General features: G+C 37.0%; 1 long non-coding RNA gene across 1 annotated transcript; it reads right to left on the bottom strand.

Annotated features, from left to right (window-relative positions):
* Positions 1–607: 607 nt before the first annotated feature.
* LOC110910607 lies at positions 608–3,141 on the bottom strand. The gene is made up of 4 exons (XR_002576290.2): positions 3,008–3,141; positions 2,330–2,418; positions 1,715–1,805; positions 608–647 (listed from the first exon to the last, which is right to left on the bottom strand). It is a non-coding gene; the product is annotated as an uncharacterized LOC110910607 (long non-coding RNA).
* Between the last annotated feature and the right edge of the window lie 13,636 nt (positions 3,142–16,777).

Below are 16,777 nucleotides of genomic sequence, written 5' to 3'. Positions count from 1 at the left end.
TTGTCATATCTCGGACCGTTCCATCATCTTATCCACAATTCGTTTGACTCTCGTCGTCTTCAAACGCGAGTGTCCTTCAATTAAAACATTCACAAAAGTTAGTAACATCAACTTCAATAATCGCCCGTATTATAATACAAGGCTTTTTCTACTATACGCGTCAACGCGCGTATTTTCGTCAACTATATCATTCATTTCAATTGGGGCAATGTGTATCACACGATAGCCCTATGTGTTGTTTACAACACTTTAGCAAGCTAAAATATTAACATACTTGTACTTACCAGATTTGCGATCAAGCCTCGAACCGAACACCAATCTTTGTCAAGAGCATAAGGTTTAGGTCCAAGCATGGTTTTCCCCACCATACTTGAATCTCTTAAACCAGGGCTCTGATACCAACTTGTAACACCCTTATTATTATTTAACAATTTTCGTATAATTTACAAAAATAAACGGGTAATTAGAATTTCAATACATTGAAAATACGGGTTTCATTAAACTTTATGTACATAATTAAAACTATACAAGATAACATGTTTGAGTTCGTCATTTAACAAAACAACGATACATAGTGCGGAAGCTTATTTCTTGATCGTGTTCGGTTCTTCGTTGTGTTTGATCATCCTCCGGTGCTAAAATCATACCTGAAACTCATAAAACATGAGTTGGATTAGTCATATGTAACTTAGAACATATTTAAACGAGTCCGGGAAGCGAAAGTGATTCAAATAAAATGTTTTCGCTAATTCAGGGTTCTGTCGCGTGTCGCGGAGGAACCAGGTTGTTCCTTCGCGTGTCGCCTGGGAAACCAGTTTCCAGCAGGTTGCAGTTCAGAGCAGCTATGCCAGTTTTTACGGAAACGGCCATAACTTCTTCGTTATTGATCCGTTTTACCCGATTCTTTTTCCTACGCGTCCGTAATTTAATCCTCCATCTTATGGAGTTAAAATCCTACATCCAACATAAGAAATTTTGAGACTTCTAAGCCTTTGACTCGTTATCTTTTTACCGAATTTTAACCCGTTTATGCATTTTATCAAACAAACGTATTTGTTTGATTCCTATATTAGATACACTTCTATAAATTAATGTTACCTATCATATTAGGTTCTAATCATAGGTTTATTACACAATTTAAACCCGTTTTCGCTTGTATGCTTATTTTGACCCGTTAAGGGTATTTAAGCACTTTCAAGCCTAAAATCGCATTCGATTGTTTCTAGCATTTCATCACCACATTTATTATCCTATAGTCTCCCACCACAATTGTGTTTATGGCGGGTTTGATGTGGTGATCTATATAATCCAAATTTTACCTCTCGAATCATTATTTTACGGCAAAAACTCAAATAGTACCGTTTGACTAATATAATACCTCTTTCAACTTCTATACTTAATCTAAGTATTTACTTAATCATAAAACTTGTTTCCAAACAACCTTTAAAGGTTGTTTGTTCGAATTAGCTAACAAGGGCGTTTTGGTCCTTTTTAGTCTTTCAATTACGACAAGGTCTTTTGAGAGCATGTTTGACCCATGATTCTTCTTTTGAATTATGATCTTGCTCGAAAAGTCAATATGCTTTTCAAAACGCCACTACCCTCTTTTAAACAATCGGTTTACCCACTTAAGTAACCCATTGTCTATCTAAGACTTCATTAAATATTCATTGAACGTTACGTTCTCAATGAATCATTACTCTATTACACATACCTGGCTCGGGTCAATGTATTGACCTGATTTAATGCCTTGCTATAATATTCGCTAAATAGTAGCGATGCAAACATCATTTCTACATTTATTCCTGAAATAATATAACTCGACAATAATCATTAGTCGTTATTGTCAAAAGGTGATACCTTCACCTTTTGACCCATTTGGTCTAACTGACCGATTTTGTTGGCGAGATGATATTTATTACCATCTCATCTACATGACTCGCTCTGGTTTACACCGTGCGGTCATTTCACTTATTAATCGTTTCTTAACGATTTTTAGTCTATCATGGCTTACGTCCTACCGTGTCTTTCAAAACCAATAGTTATAGTCAACGCATGACCAATTTACCGTTTTACCCTTATTGTTTGTTTTGGTTTACCCTATAAGGTAACCATTCAAAAGTTCATTTTTTTCCATTTGTCATAAAATGATCGAATTACCGATTTAACTCCTTTTAAACCATCAACATGGTTTCTTATTATGTTCGACTATCTTGTTCCGTACGTCTACACGCCGGAACATCATACCTCGATTTTGTATTTATCTTATTCGTAACTAATACGATAAGAGAGTATTTTGAAATATAAGACTAGTGTAAGCTATACTTACCTTGCATCCGAATTATGCTTTTCCGTCATTCTTGCTTCGTTTGACCCGCTTCCTTCCCCAAGCCTTCACCTAGCTTGCTAAGCGTCAAACTATCATTGTAATTGTAAGATGGTTAGGTTAGTCATAATCATTTACGACTATTCCATCCTACTCTTCTTATATCGAGTTTACCATCCGATCATACACTTGGTCGATTTGACTTTTTAAAGTCAATCGACTTATCAACTTATTCATTGCACATTTTCACTCTAATTTCAACACTTTAGTTTTCATTTAGGCATTTTAACAAACACCTAATGTGCATACATTGTTTTTACACATTTTACAACTAGTTCATAACTAGTTATTTCTACTAAACATAAACATAAACAATTTCAATTCTATTATGTCTAGCATGCATACCATTCTCAGATTCATCTCATAGAAATCAATTAACACCATTTTAATAGTCATAATTCTAGGGTTCATCTTACTTCTACAAAACCCATTTAACACATAAATGGAATATCATGAAATTCACAATTGTGAACCTCAATTCAACAAGTAAATGTCTAGGGTTTACTCCTAGACATAAAATCATTCCTAATTTCATCATTGGATCATAATCCATCAATTTATTTGCAAGTAACCTACTTGTCTCGAATTTCAACTTCAACCAATCTAGGTTTTGTGACATACCTTGTGATCCCCATGACTTGGTGATCGTTTCTACGCGTTCATGCATCGATTTGGGTCTTGGATTGACCTTCAATTTGGTAGATTTGTTGAAGGTTAGGGTTTGGCTCCATGGGGAGCTTCCCCTGGTCGTACGCACACACACACACACTCTTAGTGTGTGTGTTGTGTTTTTATTATTTGTTTTAATTAACTAAACTTTTCCTAATATCTAACTTTGGTCCCTCTTGTTTCGTTAATTATTAAGTAGGTTATAACCTACTTATTTACAATCCATATTCCCTCTTATTAACCGGGTCAAACATTCCTAGTTAGCTTAGCGGGTTCGGGAATATTTATGACTAAGTTTATTTTAGGTCCCGTCAACTCGGGCCTTTTAAACACTTTATTTATCCATAAGCCTTTGTATACTTTTATTTAATATTAGGATAATTTATATAAAAACCTAATATTTACCGGGTTAATTTTTACCACTAACGGTATTTTACCCGTCGTCACTATTAACGTGGCTTGATTACCAAACCCGTTTTTGGGGTGTTACAGCAAGTGCACCCATCGTGGACGTAGTATAGTGTTGGTAAGATAACGAGGTCATCCAAGGACACAAGAGCTTTTAGTACCGGTTTATCCTCAACGTCTAATCAATCAAAATGTTAGAAAAAGGTTTTAAACTAAGAAAATAAAACTAACTAAAATGCTGAAAAATAGAATAAAAATAAAACAGATAGACAAGATGAATCACTTGGATCCGACTCGTGTGTAGTGTAACCTTTGATTATTTTTGCACTTTTGCACTTGTTTAAGAGATTATCTTAGTTATTGTAGTAGGCCCCTCTTTTGAAGGCGACGTTACCCTCAACCCAGTAGTTTGAGTCAGCAAGGATACAATCCTAAAGGGTCGGATTATTGAAAGATAATTAATTAAGTTATTAATGCATAATGTGGTAGGCCCCTCTTTTGAAGGCGACGTTACCCTCGGCTAAGTAGTCTGAGTCAGCAGGGATACATTTCTAAGTAGCCGGGTTAAAGTTTTAATAGTAGTTTAACTTATGAGGGGATTAAAGAGTTTGGACCCCCGCCATCCAATACCTTTGGGTATTGAAGGAGGTCCTACTAAATTTGACCCAGGTCCTTTGCAGGATCTATACATTGAACAATGGCAAGACTCTTACCAAACCGTTCCCTTAACCCCCGACCAGGTAGCCAACATACCTCCATATAGACCGTGGAGATATGAATGGTGAAAATCTTTTATTTTATATAGACAGTAAAATAATGCCAAGACACCACGGACAAACAATAAGGAAGAATCACCTTCAACATAAGAAACTAGTAATTAAAGTCATTAATACAAAACCAATTAAAAAGTGCAAAAGATTAAAAATAAAAAGTATTACATTAAACACTTGTCTTCACCAAGTGATGTAAGAGACTTAGGCAAACATGGCCTTTGATTGTCAAGGACTCTTACGATCAATCTTGGATCCCAAGACGACTCACACACTCTATGATGGACAATGGATGATGGTGGTGGATGATGGTGTTGTGATGGTGGTGAGTGGTGGGTGAAGTGTGAGAGAGGTGGTGTGCCAAGGTATGAGTTGCAAGAGCTCCAAACACTCCTATTTATAGGCTGAACAGAAGCTCAGGCACGGCCCCGTGTCCGCTGGGCACGACCCCGTGTCCATCCGCGTCTCTCTCTTCATTAATTGCAATTCACAATTTCATTAAATGCGTCTACAGGAAGTTGACCACGCCCCCGTGTCCGCTGGGCACGACCCCGTGGTGGGCAACAGAAGCTTCTATTACTTTGTCTTTTCTGCTGACACTTGGGCACGGCCCCGTGCTCACTGAACACGGGGCGTGTTCAGTCTTCTGTCTTCTTTGTTTTGCTTGGGAAGATGCTGTCGGGAGGTCGGGCATGGCACTTTTGTTCCTTTTCTTGTATTTATGTTAGATTTTGCTGTCTTTTTGCTTCTTTTGTTCATTTGAGCTCATTTAATCCTGAAAATACAAAAGGAAGACAAAAGCACACTTTTTCCAACATTAGTACTAAAAAAGGGTTAGTTTTATGCCACCATTGATGTAATTTATATGTTGCATTTTACACACATCAAATACCCCCACACTTGAATCTTTGCTTGTCCTCAGGAAAAACTCTTTATTATGTGGCTTACACACCCAAATGGAATGGGTAGAAGAGAAGTTTTGGGCTTATCTTGAGTGTCGGGAATCCAAGATTCTTTATTTAGGTTTTATTTTTTTTTTAGTTATTTACAATCCTATTCGTCATGATTTATTAAAAACGTTTCATAAAATAAATTACTTATTAGGGCATAACATACCTTTTTAAAATTTCATTTATATACAAGTTCACATACCTCACGGGGAATCACTCAACACTGGGCCGAAGGTGTATTTTTTTAGTGAATCACTCGAGAGCGGCATGGAACTTACTCCTACCATAAGCTTGCCAAGCAATCAATCCTCCTCCTTTTTAACTATATACCTTTGTAAATATCAAGAAGACTTTTTGGGTGAAGGGTTAGGCTTGAGCTAAAGGTGGGTGGTTGGGTTAGTGGTTAGTAAAAGGGCGAAAGCGTCGGTTTTTTTTTTTTTGAAAGACTTTTTATTTTTTCAATTTTTTTTTATTTTTTTTCATTTTAATTTGATGAACCATTTTTTTTTTCAAACAAAGTTATTTTTGATGAACTTGTTTGTTTATTTGGTTTCATCAAAATGTAAATATATATATATATATATATTTCAAGTCATAAGAAAACCGAACATTGTTACTAAAAGAAGGGGGTAAAATAAAAAGTTTTATGTGGGTAAAATAAAAAGTTTTAGGTGGGTAAAAAGGGTGATTTGTTTTGGGTTAAGAAATGAAAATGTTTAGGCTCAAAGGGGTTAACTAGGGGGATTTTAGGTAGGTGGTAAAAAAATGAAAAATAATGGTGTAGATAGAAAAAGGGTTAGTCTTAATGCCTCCATCATTTACTTACTTGAGTTTAAGTTGGTAAGGACTGGGAATGTATTGTCGTGGCAAGTTCTAGAGTAGTACGAACCAAGCGGCTATTCACACAAGAAACGAAAAATGAGCATTTAGTGTAATGATATGTATTTGTATGCTCGATAAAGGCTCAAAACTCACTTTTGTGGGAAAGGGTTTTTATGTGATCAAGTATATATAATCAAATTTTAACTAAGCTTGTCATGCCGTTTCATAATTTTCTTATGTTGGTTCTTTTTATCACGACGCTATCAGTTGTAAACTTGTAAAAATATAACCTTGTTAGAACTTGAATTCCCAACTTAAACTTAGACAAGTAAAAAGAAAATGAAAATTTTTCAAAAAAATTTGGGGTGATTAGCGGTTCCAATAGAGTTTTGTGTAAGGCTTGTTATTAGGACTTGCAAGATTCGAGATTTTAGCATCCTCCCCACACTTAAATTACACATTGTCCTCAATGTGTCCCAAAAATAAGTTTTTAGGTTGATTGAATGTGTAAAAGGGTGTTAAAAGCAAAATTTTATGTTACTGGCATCCTGGACACGGCCCCGTGTCGGATGGACACGACCCCGTGTTCAACTACCAGTAATGAAAACTTACAGAAGGTGGACACGGGGGCGTGTTGGCTGGGCACGACCCCGTGTCTGGCAAAAATCTGCAGAAATTAGACAAACAGCAGGTCTGGGAGGTGGGCACGGGGGCGCGTCGGCCAGACACGTCCCCATGTGGACAGTCTGCAAGGTTGAAAAACAGGTTTCTTTCTCCGGTTTTCCTGCCCCGGCTTTAGTAGTACTAATGTTTAGCACTCTAAGCTCGTATGTACCTGTTTTATCAATTAAATACCACACCAAACAATACCAAACGTCCTAGATTACCACGTTAAACATCCAACCCGTCAAGTTAAAGCTAAAAACAAAAGCAGAAAATAAAAATAAGTTAGGGAAAGTAAATTGTTCAACACTTCGGCACGCAGGCCGGAAATTATTCGATAGAAAAGGGAATTTAACCTGTGGGATCACCAACCATCCGCTCCTACTCCTACTCCACCCGCCTAGTCCATGTCTTCATCACTGTCATCACCTCCTTCCCCATGCCCCGCCATGTATTCCCGGATGCTTCCGATGTCATCTTGGATATTGGAGATGTTTCTTTCAATGGCTCCGACCCGGTGGTATGTGTTGTTGGCGAGGTTGTAGGTGTTCCTGGTGCACATAAGGTTTTCCTGCAAAAGATCATGTAAACTCTAAAAGTTAGGAAAACCACCTCCTTGTGAGGAGGACGGTCCCGGTTCACTGTGGGGTTGGTACTGGTATTGGGGAGGTGGAGTGTGAAGGACTAGCGCCTCTTGCGGGTTCCATGCATGACCTTGCATCCTCTGAAAGCTTACCGACCCGTCTTCCGCCTCATAGATTAGGTTCATGGAGCGACAAATGTGTACATCGACCCGTCCTGACCATGGGCTCCTTTCGAAAGACCTAGGTATGTTCGCGAAGTGCTTGAAGAGGCGATACACCCATCCTGTCACACCCCAACCGATGGCGGAAACATCGAGATGAGACGTACAAACTGTTCAAAGACATCATAACACTAGTTGTGACAATAATTAAAGTTTATTTCATTGGTATTCATAAGTTTCATACAATACATGGAAATGAAAAAGTACATAACATAGATTGTAAATTTAAATAGTTGATGGGTTTCTAAGCCATCCTAGCCTTTTCTTGTTTTCTTGAATCCTCAGCCTGCAGTATGCATTTAAAATACAATCAACAAATAATTGCTGGCGAGTATACAGGTTTGAATATAGCATAATAGAGTTAAATAGTTTATCAAATCTAATCCATGTGAACAACTGATATTCAATTAACTGTCATGCTCGTAACGATGAAATCCACATGTCCAAACCATAGTTACGCAATTAACATAGCCTAACCCTCGAAAGGGTGGTAATAGAGTTAATAGATTAAACCTAACAATACCCGTATATACGGGAGGGGCGTTACAACCTACAGCGCTGCCATTGTTAGGGGAGGCTTGCAAAGTTAATGAACATATAGCCATAGATGTTAACATCAGCACAACATAGATAATCAATGATCAAGTAGTTTCACAATAGTATGGATAGATTGTGCAATGAAAGTGTTTATCATTGTGTTTTTGATAAGGAAATGCATACTACACCCAAACGTGTAAAAAGAAAATGGGTCAAGTATACTCACCTTAGAGTGCGTTGCGTTTCTTGGAATAAGATAGAATAAATAAAATGATAGAATCCCAAGAGATGTGCACAAGAAGATTACCCTATTAAGTTGGAAGGATTTATCAATTATTGGGAATTTTGGGAATTATTAATTAACAAGGCAATCAATAAAATAGAATTAATATCTCTAAATTATATAAATTAGATGCCTTATATATTTAATAATTTATGACAAATAAATAGATAAAAATAAAGATTAATTCTACCAAATATCACAAATAGAATTACCAAAGTATTTGATTAAATAAACAAGAATATGTATAAAATTATTTAAATTAACAATCTAAAATAAATAATCCAACATTAATCAATAATTCTATAAATAATAAACTTATTTATAAAATTCTAGTTATATTAAAATAAGATAATAAATCTAAAAACAAATTAAATAATAAATTCTGAGATAATTAAATAAGTGCAACATAATTTCTGTTTTTATAAATATAAAGATTCTGATTTAATGCATATATAATAACAATAATTCTGATTTATAAATAGTTCTGAAAATATTTAAATTCTGAAAATAATACCAATTTCTGATTTTAATAAATAAGAAATAAAAATTCTGAAATAAGTAATATAAATTCTGATTATAAACAAATTCTGATATTTAAATAAAAATTCTGATTATTTAAAATAATAATTCTGTTTTAACAATAATAATTCTGAAATAAAAATTCTGAATTAATTAAATAAGAAATGAAAATTCTGGAATAATAATTATAAATTCTGAAATAATAAATCAGTTTTAATAAATAAATAATTATTATAAATCTGATTAGTTTAGTAATTAATTAAATCTGATTTATTAAATAAAACTTCTGATTTTAAAATATTATTTCAGATTTAAAATAAATAAAGCTGTTTAGTAATTAATATATTTGTTTCCTAGATAAATATAATTGATTTTATAAAATTTTCAGTATTATATATTATTATTTATAATATATAAACCTGATTTTAATAAATTTCTGATTTAAATAAATCAGAAAAAAATAATATATCTGATTATATGTATTTATATACTATAATTCTGATTTTTTATAATAATAATAATAATAATAATAATAATAATAATAATAATAATAATAATAATAATAATAATACTAATAATAATATAACAGTAGTATGATTTCAATCGGAAAAATAAAGCGGATCGGAACGGGACGTACCGGCTCGGATTGAACAGGTGGTGGCCGGAGATGGTGAAGACGGTGGCAGACGGTGGTTCGCGGCGGCCGGCGACGAGGACGGCTTCGAGTCGTGTTCCGGGTTCGTGTATGGTTTCGGGTTGGTTCCGTTTTATCTCGAGATGATCGCATGAAAGAACAAAAACAAGAAGGGCGGGTCGAGTTTATATAGGGTGAAGGGTTCAGTTACAGGAAAAATGGAAGGTCACCGGTTCTGGTTATGAAAACCGTCGGAGACGAAGAAGAAGAGTCCGGGAAAACGAACCAGCATGGGCGGTTTCTTTTGATTCAAATCCGTAATTAATGTGTTCTTAAAAGCCAAACCAATCCATAATGTTCACATGTTCTGGTGTAGACCAGTTGGTTTGTGCGTGATGTTTGAGTTGTTGATCGCGAGTTCGAATCCGGCCAGTTACAACCTTTTTATTTGACTTTATTTCAAGCATTTAATGTGTATATAAAAGGAATAAGGTTACTGATTCGTTTGGATGTGGCATGCCCGGCCGAGTGGTTAGTGTGTTGCTTGTGAACCGTGAGGTCGCGGGATCGAGCCCCGGGTCACGCATAATTCCCATCTTTTTTGTTAATTAACAACCCAACTAACTGGGTTAGCCACTAACTGAGTTTTCTAACTCAGTTAGTGCTGCCCTTTAATAAAACTAACCGGGTTAGGCTGATTTAACCCGGTTTTCACTAACGGGGTTAGATTCGCTAACAGAATTTCTTAAAAATCAATAAAAATTTAGAAAATACTTATTTATTTAATTTAAATTGTTATTTTACTCATTTAAAATAATAATAAAATAATATAATAATCAAATTTAACCCGAATTTCAGTATTTTTACCGAATTAGTGTATAAATTCCCAAATTTGTGTACGGTTTAGGGTAATCTCTTGGCAACGATGAATTAAAGAGTCGAAATTAAGATGGAATTCCTCTGTTTTTACGTGTTTAACATAGTTTCAACGTGTTTAACATAGTTTCATAGTTTCAATGATTCATAGTATTCAAACACAAAATATGGATAAAATCATGCAATTTCATTATGATTTCAAGTCTCGAGTACAATTTTGGAATTTGAATCAAGTACAACAAAGGTACAACTTACAAAAGTAGAAAGTACAAGTAGACTTTCCAAAAATGGAAAGTTTGAAAATACGAAATGTTACACATCCCCTGAAGAAAATAGGGGTTGGTGCAGGAGCAAGCCGGTTCAGATGCATGTTCCGGAGTAGGAGAAATGGAACATCGAGGGGTCTTCGGGTGTGAATGCGGTGAAGGACTACTAAATCTCTCAACCCAACAACGTCGCTGCTGTCATGTCTTTGACTAAGAGAGTAAGCGAGGAGCCTATGAATATAGAGATAAAGCGGATCCTTCAGCTTAGTGCTCTTAGTGCTACTCGGATTGTAGAACCCATCACCAATCTGAGCCCATGCGGCTTGGCGTTCGTTCTCATCCAACTCCCGCATTCCTCCAGTGTTTTCTTCACTTCCCGAATCCTCCTCCGTATACAGCCCCACTATTGCCCCGAATTGTGCCATAGAGATCGTGTACCTAGTTCCACCACACCGAAATGCAACCCCATTATTGTCGAAAGGGTCGCACCTTGAATTGAAAGTGAAGGTGCTGTAGAACTCCATAGTACACTCGTGTACCGATCGAAGTCAAGTGGTTAGGGAAACCCTTAGTGGGCCGGTAACGAGGTTGTTAAACCGGTCAAGTTGGTTCACCATGGCTAAGAGGTCCATGCATGCTTGTCTTGGGTATTCTTCGGGTCTTGTTTGAAGTGTGTCATATCTGGCCCTAGCATCGAGCTCATTTACGTTGAATCTTGTGAACTTCTTCGACATCTGAAAGAATACACCAAAAGTTAGCACGAAACCATGAGATTCTCGAAGAAAAACTGCAAACAGTGGGCTGGACACGGCCCCGTGCTCAGCGGGCACGACCCCGTGTCCAGGCGTCTGTTACTCTAAAATTCCATTTTTGGACCCGGTCCCGAAAATCTGAAAATTTTTGGCCAAGTAGGTGCGGTTCCCCAGAAAATGAAACCCCAAGTGACGTTTTACCCAAAACAAACCGTTTACCCCTTCAATTTTATCTTTTTCGGTTCAAAAACAAGGGTTTGGGGTTTTTGTGAGAAATCGGGCAAATCTATCAACAATACAAGTGGGTTTACTTCCCATAACACTAATCTAAACTAATGCTAACACATTTAAGCAAAAATTTAAGGTTTGATCCGGATGAACTTCAAGAACCCTAGATTTTCCCCAAATTTTTGATGTTTTAACTACATGCAAGTAAATAATCTAACTAATAATGATGATAGAATCATACCTTGATGTTGTTAGAATGAGAGGAGACGTCGAGAATCTGCGGAAAATCGCCTGGACCAGAGCGTTTTTCGCGGAAATGGGGCATGTGGAATGATGTAACTGTTATGAAAAAGGGGTTTTATCCCGACAGTTGCGCGGACACGGCCCCGTGCCAAGCAAAGTTTTTGAAATTTTTTTTTCAGTGCTCGTGTGAGTGCCCTATTTTCCCAAAAACTTGGTTAGAAGACTTACCGGTTTCGATGTTTACCCACTTGTTCGTAACGTACCAGGTATGATGTTGATGCCTTTACTCGTCGACCATTTGAAGCGAGATCTCTTCCTCCTCATCCTCAACGGATCCTTGATAGAGTTTTAGCCGTTGGCCATTGACTTTGAATGGAATTCCATTCCGAGATTTAATTTCTACTGCACCGTGAGGAAAAATATGGGTGATGGAAAAAGGTCCTGACCACCTAGATTTTAGTTTACCCGGAAATAATCGAAGTCGTGAATTAAACAATAGAACTTGATCTCCCACTCGAAATTCATTAGGTTTAATGTGTTTGTCGTGTAAATTTTTCATTCTTTCCTTATAAATTTCAGAGTTAGAGTATGCATAATTCCTTAATTCGTCTAATTCATTTATTTGACAAAATCGATTTTTACCTGCAATTTCTAGATCCAAGTTTACATTTTTTATTGCCTAGTAGGCCTTGTGAGCTATTTCTACCGGCAAATGACAACTTTTTCCATAGACGAGCTTATATGGGGTTGTGCCTATAGTTGTTTTATAAGCAGTTCGAAAAGCCCATAAAGCATCATCTAATTTATCGGCCCATTCCTTTTTATTTAAACCTACGGTTTTTCAAGTATTCTTTTTTAACCTCTATTAGTCACTTCGGCTTGTCCGTTTGTTTGAGGGTGATATGCTGTTGAGATCCGGTGATAGACCCCATACCTTGTTAAGATTTTTTCGAGTTGATGATTACAAAAATGGGTACCTATATCACTTATTAATGCTTTAGGTGTTCCGAAACGAGAGAATAATTTTTTCAGAAATCTTACCACGACTCTTCCATCATTTGTTGGGAGTGCCTCAGCCTCGGCCCATTTAGACAAGTAATCGACTGCCACAAGTATATATTTGTTTCCTTTTGACGGTGGGAAAGGTCCCATGAAATCGAGTCCCCACACATCAAAAATTTCACAAACGAGAATGCCATTTTGTGGCATTTCATTTTTGGAAGAAATATTACCTGATCTTTGGCAAGCATCACATGTCTTGACAAGGCTTTGCGCATCTTTGTAAATGGTCGGCCAATAAAATCCTGAATCAAATACCTTTCGTGCGGTACTAGCGGTACCATGATGTCCTCCATATGGACCTTCATGACAATGGCGGAGAATCCTTCGTCGTAGCCATGTACACACCTTCGGATGAGTTGGTCGGCACATATTTTGAAAAGATAAGGATCTTCCCAAAAGTATGCTTTACATCAGCAAAGAATTTCTTTCTTTGGTGATGTGGCCATCCCTTGGTGACTATACCGCTAGCTAAGTAGTTAGCATAGTCGGCATACCATGGCTCTTATCTATGTTCCGCCATTTTCAGGGCCTCTGTTGGAAATTTTTCGTTGATTTGCTCATCCCTGGTTGCCTCCAAAGCTGGGTCTTCTAAACGTGAAAGATGATCTGCTGCTGTGTTTTCTGCTCCTCTTTTGTCTTTGATTTCAATATCAAATTCTTGTAGGAGTAGAATCCACCTGATCAAACGGGGTTTTGCGTCTTGTTTCTTGAAGAAGTATCGGATGGCTGCATGATCTGTATAGACTACAGTTTTAGAAAGAACAAGGTAAGAACGAAATTTATCAAAAGCAAATACCATAGCTAGTAATTCTTTTTCAGTGGTTGTGTAATTCTCTTGTGCATCGTTAAGTGTTTTACTAGCATAATAAATTGGGTGGAAATGCTTTTCTTTTCTTTGTCCCAAAACTGCTCCAACGGCAAAGTCACTTGCATCACACATGATTTCGAAAGGTAATTTCCAATCAGGCGCTATCATGATAGGTGCATTGACTAGCATTTCCTTGAGGGTTAGAAATGCTTGATTGCAATCCTTGTCAAAGATGAAAGGCGTATCTTTTTCAAGCAATTTTGTTAGAGGTCTTGAAATTTTAGAAAAGCCCTTGATAAATCGTCTATAAAATCCGGCATGCCCTAAGAAACTTCTGATTGCTCTAACGGAGGATGGTGGAGGTAATCGAGAAATTGTGCCTATTTTTGCTTGATCAACTTCTATTCCTTCGCTCGAGATCTTGTGACCGAGTACTATTCCCTCTGTTACCATGAAATGGCATTTTTCCCAGTTAAGGGCGAGGTTAGTTTCCTCACATCGGGATAGCATTCGTTCAAGGTTATCGAGGCATTGGTCTTATGAATCTCCAAAGATAGAAAAGTCGTCCATGAAGACTTCCATTGTTTTTTCTATCATGTCATGGAAGATGGCCACCATGCAACGTTGGAATGTTGCGGGGGCATTACATAGACCGAATGGCATTCGTCGATAAGCAAAAGTTCCATAGGGACATGTAAAAGTTGTCTTTTCTTGGTCTTCAGGCGCTATCGGAATTTGAAAGTAAGCTGAAAAACCATCCAAGAAGCAATAAAATTTATGACCGGATAGTCGTTCTAACATTTGATCAATGAAGGGCAAAGGAAAGTGGTCTTTTCTTGTTGCTTCATTTAATCGTCTATAGTCTATAGATACTCTCCATCCTGTGATGGTTCTCGTTGGTATTAATTCATTCTTTTCATTAGTTATTACCGTCATACCTCCTTTTTTTGGGACTACTTAGACGGGACTTACCCAAGGACTATCGGAGATAGGATAAATAAGTCCGGCGTCAAGTAGTTTGATGACCTCATTTTTAACCACTTCTTGGACATTTGGATTTACTCTTCGTTGTGGTTGTATTACTGATTTGTAGTCATCGTTCATTAGAATTTTGTGCGTGCACATGGAAGGGCTTATTCCTTTTATATCTACAAGCTTACAAGCGATCGCATTTTTATGTTTTTTCAAAAGTTTAATTAATTTTTCTTTTTCTACACTACTTAATTTGGACGAAATAATTACAGGTGAATTACCATCTTTGTCTAGAAAAACATATTCTAAACCTTTCGGAAGTTCTTTGAGCTCAAGAGGCGGGTCTTTAGGAGACTCCTTATGTTGGGGCTCATTTTGATCAAGAACTTTAAAGGTTTGTTCTATGGCGACCTCTTCTTCAACAAAGTGGTCAATCTTTTCACTTGTATCGGGTGGCTCATCTTCATCTTCAATTAGGGGGTCATTGTTACCAAAAGGATATTTCATTGAACGCTCAAGATCTATGCTCCTTTTGAATGCCCCTAATTCAAGAGGTAGATTATTAAACCTCTGGTTTTTCAAAGCTTCATGAGTTTTTACAAAAGGTCTTCCCAACACTAGAGGAGCGTCACCGAGGATGACAAAGTCGGTTGGGATTACCATTTGATTTGTTTGAACCAAGATATCCTCAGCTACACCGATTGATTTTATTACTCTCCGATTGGATAGAAAAATGGGTATTTGAAGTGGAGCAAAATCACTAATACTCAATTTTTCGAAAATGTAGTTAGGCATTATGTTAAAAATAAAGATCCTTATCAATGGTGACGTTACTAATAAATGAATTTTGAAAAAAACATGGAACCGGTGTAATGTTGATTTCAAAAGGGTCTTCTTTTATTAGCGAAGTTTGATCATTAGTTAACTTAACACTTACCATTTCCTCAATTTTTGCGTTAGGGTTTAACTCTTTTAAAAACTTAGCATGAGTTGATACTAAACAATGATTTTCAAAAGAAGGTGACAAGAGATTAATTTCTTCAAAATTAGACTCTTCTTGAAGTTTAACGTTATCGGCCTCACCTCTTTCGTTGTTTGACTCATTTGTCGGTTTCTCACTTAATTGTTCTTCCATTTTTAACTTTTCAACAATCGTTTCTTTAGTTAATTCTTCTCTCACGCGGGACTCCTCTTCCCTTGCGCGAGATTCTTTTATGTATCGTTCGATAGTTTTAAGTTTTTCTATTATCCTATCGGCCACTTCGGTGATAGAGAAAGGATCGGGATCCTCAAAGCTTGAATCCGGTTGTTCGATCCTTGGTTCCTCATAGTACTCATATGAAGTAGATGGTTCATACCATTGTTCTTCCTTATAAGCATATGATGGATAAGGGTCGTAATTTTGTGCTTCATAGTACCCATATGAGGTTGGTTGTTCACGCCATGGTTCCTCATAATAAGAGTATGAAGGCGGTGGCTCATATCTCGACTCCTCAAAGTATGAGTATGAAGGTTCATACCTTGGTTCATCAAAATATGAGTATGAGGGGGAAGGTTTATACCTTTGGTCTTCATAGGATGTGTATGAAGTCGATGGCTCGTACCTGGGCTCCTTATAATAGTTGTATGAATTGGATGGTTGAAATAAGTTACAAAATTGTACCGAGTGCGGGTTACCACAATTAGTGCAATAGTCTCTCATGTAATCATCATCCTCATAAGTGTAGTCGTAGCCTCCTGAGTATTGATCCATAGGGATCACTCAACAGACCACAACTGAGTCTCGGGACCAGAAAACAAAAATAAAGATGGAAACAGAGGCTGGACACGGCCCCGTGTTTGGTGGACACGGCCACGTGTTTAGGGTCTGTATCTGGGGGTTTTAATAAAAGTTACTGGTCTCGTTGAGCACGGGGGCGTGTTCAGTAAGCACGACCCCGTGTTCAGACTCTGTATCTGAGTGTTTAACTGAAAATATGCAACACGGCCCCGTGTTCAGTGAACACGACCCCGTGTTCAGGCTACTGTAAATGCAAACTAAACTAAAATGCAGAAAAATGTGCGCGCGTTTTGAAAAAGTTTTGAAAAACTGATTAGGCCGTCAATTTTAAGCTTTCTTAAAAT

The sequence above is a fragment of the Helianthus annuus genome, chromosome 15 (genome assembly GCF_002127325.2).
Source record: "Helianthus annuus cultivar XRQ/B chromosome 15, HanXRQr2.0-SUNRISE, whole genome shotgun sequence".
Taxonomy (NCBI): domain Eukaryota; kingdom Viridiplantae; phylum Streptophyta; class Magnoliopsida; order Asterales; family Asteraceae; genus Helianthus; species Helianthus annuus.
Note: the sequence above shows the minus strand (reverse complement) of the source record. Positions and strands in the feature narration are given on the sequence as shown.